At 36.4% G+C, this 5,298-nt stretch overlaps 1 long non-coding RNA gene across 1 annotated transcript; it reads left to right on the top strand.

Annotated features, from left to right (window-relative positions):
- The first annotated feature begins 531 nt into the window (after positions 1-531).
- LOC121422717 lies at positions 532-2,462 on the top strand. Its single transcript, XR_005971179.1, has 2 exons — positions 532-1,927; positions 2,309-2,462. It is a non-coding gene; the product is annotated as an uncharacterized LOC121422717 (long non-coding RNA).
- Positions 2,463-5,298: the final 2,836 nt, after the last annotated feature.

Genomic DNA, 5,298 nt, shown 5'->3' with positions numbered 1-5,298 from the left:
GCTAAGCATCGTCATTATCATTGAATTGTAGAAATTGTTAATATTTCATGTTTATACTTCGTTCATAATCTGTAACCCTTGTTAGAATAGTTTGTTGTAATAAAGGTTTTCATAAACCTAATTACTGGGGTGAATTGGTATTCTGTTTAACAAGTTTACAAGAGTCTGTGGGGTGGAATAACACTGCAGTTAAAACGATCCCATCACAAGGTGGATCAAGTTCAAATTGAAAGTAGACCCTGTGACATTGGTGGAGAACCCGGGCAGTGTTTTAATCCACTAGTAATTAATTACTGAAAACAAGGAGTGTTTTGAACCTCTTTACAAATTCCCAAAACAGACTTATAACTTGTGACAGGAAACCAAAGCAAACTTTGCAAGTTCCAGCTATTATATACCGTGTTTACACAGTGACACGGCTCGGGGGTTCGACACGCGAGCCGTGCTCAACACGGCAATTTTATGCTGTGTAAACGCGATCAGTGTGATCCGCGAGCCGTGTCGAACACGGCTTTTTTGATCCGCCAAAATCGTAGGTTTCAACCCGCGAGCCGAGTCAGACCCGGCAATTTTTTCGTGTGTAAACAGAAAGCCGTGTCGAACGCTATATGCTCTCTGATTTGCCTCTAGTTCTGTGCTGTGCCCCTGCCTTCACTCGGTTTTCATAGGTAAAATACTCCTTTTAGTTGTCGTAAAATTCTGTTGTTGCTCATAAGATTGTCTGTATGATATATCTCAATTTTTTATGATCCTTGCATGACTTATTTTTCGTCACATCATGGCAGTTTTATAACAAACGCAACCCAGCCTCCAGGCAAGAATATTTTTATTTTTGTATAGTCCCAGGCGTATGTCTTAACAGTTGGAAAAGGGCTGCAACATAAGTGTAGATTTATTCCTAAATTTTGATTAAAAGCTATTAAAACCGTATTACTACATTCTAGTCACTAAGAATTGAATTGACAAATATGCCAAAAGTTAATGAAAAAGTTAAGCATGATCGTGGACGATTATGGGACCAGAAGGAAGAGGATCTACTATTAGAAATTTGGGCAAAGGAAGATATCAAGCAAAAATTGGATGGGACTGTAAGGAACATTGTTGTCCATGACGAAATGATACGGCTTTTAGCAGAGGCAGGGTATGAGAGATCCTTAACTTTGATCCAAAACAAAATAAAAAATCTAAAGAGGAGATACCACCAAACATTACAAAAAAAAAAAGTGGGGAAGGTCGAGAGACCTGTGTGAACTACGAGCAACTCGAAAATATTTTGGGCGATCGGCCCACAAGCACTCCTTTAGTAACTGGGCAGGCAGGGGTGAGCCATGTTATAGAGAGCAGGGAGGAGGATGGGGAAGAGAACGAAACTACTGAGCTCGGTTCTTTTTCTGATATGGATGAATCAGACGATGACTCTATTGATTTAGAGGAAGGCATGAATGTTGCCCGAAAATTAGATCAGAGAATTGATAGTAATGATACTGCTTCAGACACTTTCCAAGAAGAATCAGAGTTCTGTTTCTGACCATTTCCGGTGGTAGAGAGTAAATAGCTCTTAACCAATCAAATGCAAGGGACAGAATGAGTGACCCAGCATTAGCCAATGATATTTAGAGGGGTGTATACTTCAGAAAACTTTCCAGAATATCAGAGTTCCAAGCTCTTGACCATTAGGTCTATGGGATAAAATTATTATAAATTTAGCTAAAATTTGATTCTAAATCAGAAGCTGCTGTAATTCAACAGAGATACTACTTGTTAGAGATACTGCACAAGAGTATTACAAGTTTTCATCAGAATACTATATTCAGCTCTCGGTGAATACAACAAGGTGTTGTTAAGGACAACCTGATAGTCCGGGTCTTGGGATTCCACATTGGCAAAATTGGAATCGTTATAAATCAGTAAACACCAACGAGAAGTTGTGAGTACACATTATTTTAATATTACAATATTAATAAAGTTATGCATGGTTATTGTATAATGTAAAAGATATAATATCATTCTGAGTTTTACTGTACTGAATATTGTTGTGATGCCTTTCCATGTTACTACATGTATATTACATACCTATGTTTAATTATTATGTAAAGAATATTGTGTTAGTATCATTTACAATGTTGATTAATAATTATCATCATCTACTATAAGAAAGTGATGGATGTGAGAAACAAACTTTTGGAAAATAATATATTCTAAATAAGATGTTTAACCTGTCAAGAAGATTTAACTTGATATATCTATAAATGTTTGGGGTTTTGAACAAATCACTAGAAGTGGGTTATATTTATATCTAATTTGACAGGGTGTTTAGATTTATGATCTGTAACTGGAGTTAAAGAGACGGGGACGGAATCATTGGTCTAGGTCTATATCCAGGAGACAGGAGCTGACGTCAGACAGATAGTCATCGTCAGGGAACTCAAGTGCGAAACCAAGAATCAAAGAAGAAGAATAAGCTAAGCATCGTCATTATCATTGAATTGTAGAAATTGTTAATATTTCATATGTTTATACTTCGTTCATAATCTGTAACCCCTGTTAGAATAGTTTTCATAAAACTAATTACTTGGGTGAATTGGTATTCTGTTTAACAAGTTTACAAGAGTCTGTGGGGTGGAATAACACTGCAGTTAAAACGATCCCATCACAAGGTGGATCAAGTTCAAATTGAAAGTAGACCCTGTGACAGTATGGTACACGGGATACGTCATTGAAGTGGAGGAGGGTGAAGGGATCAAGAAGAATTGAAAAGTTTAATACAGTCCAACCTCTCTTATCCGGACACATTAGGACCAGCACCAATCCGGATAAGGGATTTACCCAGACCTGGGAGACCCAATTTTAAAGATAAATTCTAGTATTGGTAACGATCTCAAAATGACTTTTTACAGAATCTAATATAATGACCACCCAAGTGTCTGTTTGTATGAATAAAAAATATGTGCCAAAGGATTCTGGAAGAATTTGTGTAATTGCTGAGAAATATGCAAAATAAGCGCGGATTTGGTCACTTCCGTCGGGTCTTTATTCCAGCAATAATAATACACTGTCCCACGTGTGCCTATCTGTGTTGGTGATCTTCAGTGTGAATATTTTTCGGCGTAGATTTCAAGATTTCACAAAGTTCAGTTTATGTAACTGTACCAGATCTAGATCCTCGATGATATACTGACAATTAAGCCTGGTTTTACAGACTTTCTCATGAAATCAGTGTTTATTGCAACTACTGGCATTTCTCTTTAATACATGCAGCTGCTGCAAAATGGGAAAGTCTGATGTTGACTCCCTTGTCACTGAAAAGGTGGCTGAAGGGCTAAATTACTTGATGCTGCTATCTTTATAAAGCCAAGTTGAGGGGGGGATAGCATATACATGTATCTCCAGTTCACTGACAAAGTGATAGAATGATGTGTCACCTGAAATAAAGTGGTATTTGTTTGATAGTGCACATCTGTATTAACCATTTAACTACATAGAAGAGACGTATATTCATACTCTACAAAAAAACAAATTTGCTATTCAACTGGTCTCCATTAGAGAAATTGAAAAACTTACTTTCTCTTACTGTTCACGTGTGTATATGCTGCGCAATCGCATCTTCCTTTAAAAAAAGGAATTTACTATTTTGGCATTTGATGGAGAAAAATTATTTGGAGAAGATGGAACCATTAAAAGTGAGATGATGCAATTCTATATCATGCTTGAATACTCAATATTTGAGAAGTAAATAGCTCTGCAGGCTAACTTTACCAGTAAAACACAAAAATATCCCTCACTATGAGCGAGGGCTGACAGGTTAACAATTTATGTATTTATAGCATGATTAACTTTTGAACACCTCGCAAGATTCTTAGTAAATAGAATATAATTCAGATAATCGATGAAAATGAAATAAATGAAGCATAGCATGTCGTTCAATGTAAATCACATCTGGTTGTTAAATTATATTAAAAAAGACAAAAGGATTTATTGTCATGACACACATGAATGATGACCAAACCTCTCTTGTGATCCTCTTCCTGGAAGTAACGTGACAAGTTGAGTTGGATTCTCTGCTCTGATGGCAGCTTCAACGTAGTCTACATCCCTTGAATACTGGCCAAAATGATCCTTTACTGGAGAGCCATGACACAGCTTGGTGGATGCTCTGCCGTTCTCTGCATACTCTTGCACACTTCCATTGAGGTCTGTGGGTAAAATTTTGAAGTGCACATCCATACTACTAATTATTTATAATCATGTATTAAATTTTAGTATTTGTGAAATATTTTTTATCGATAAATTGTTCTTCAAAACAGCATCGCTTACCGGATGTACGTCATAACGAAGCGGTTCAAGGGTCAGGCCTATTGTCTTTGCTTTGTTGACGAACAGATCGAGGGAAGTACAGGCGATCGGTCTGGTACGAAACGTCTCAATTTCACCATTTACAGTGAAATAATTTTTATCCCTTTATACGCATTAGGCGCATAAAGGTTCATAGACAATAAAATTCTCCCCTACAAACCGATTTCACCCTCTAACTATGGATTTCTTAGGGAAATCCATCTTTGTGTACATGTGTCTCTGATATATATATGACCAGCAGTTCAAGACTCCAGGATGAAGAAGTATATGTCAAAATATTTCAAGAAACATCATCATGGAGTCCCCAAGACTACCATTTACCACAAGAAAGGATCACCAGTCATTCTTAAAGTCACTCATAACTTACGAACAGCTTTATAAAACAGCCCCCTGGTGGAAATTGATAAATTTATGGTGGACCAATAGCCATGATGATAGATGATCTGAGAATTAAACCATCTGCTTACATTTTAGACCAAATGAATACAATCTTGATTTCCTCACTCTAACTAAACCTAAATATCACCAGACACCATAAAATGAATGATAAGTCACCAGCAAAGGTTCTCTCAAAATAATTTAATGTAAATAAGTCTTTTGGTCTACAAAAAAGTGACTAATCAGAAAATAATCTCATTTCAAAATAAAATGATTCTTCTTCTACTGTCAATTTAAAATTGTTAAGGGCAACTTATTGTTTGTTTGGGGGTTGGAGGTCACAAATGGAAAATGAAAGAAATGAAGAGAATCAATTAAACTTTATGTCATTGATATGATGACATTTCCATTTTCTTTAAAGTCTACTTTAAACTTTATCATATTACCTGCTCTAAGTTGCTTGAAAAGTAAAGGCACCACAAAAGGATTGAGTCCTCTCAACTGTAAGTCATGCTATTTCCAGCCAGGCGATGAACGTGTGATAGGATGCCATATTAAACTTCATTG

This window comes from Lytechinus variegatus, chromosome 10 (genome assembly GCF_018143015.1).
Source record: "Lytechinus variegatus isolate NC3 chromosome 10, Lvar_3.0, whole genome shotgun sequence".
NCBI classification, from domain to species: Eukaryota; Metazoa; Echinodermata; class Echinoidea; order Temnopleuroida; family Toxopneustidae; genus Lytechinus; species Lytechinus variegatus.
This window is presented reverse-complemented; position numbering and strand designations above follow the sequence as displayed.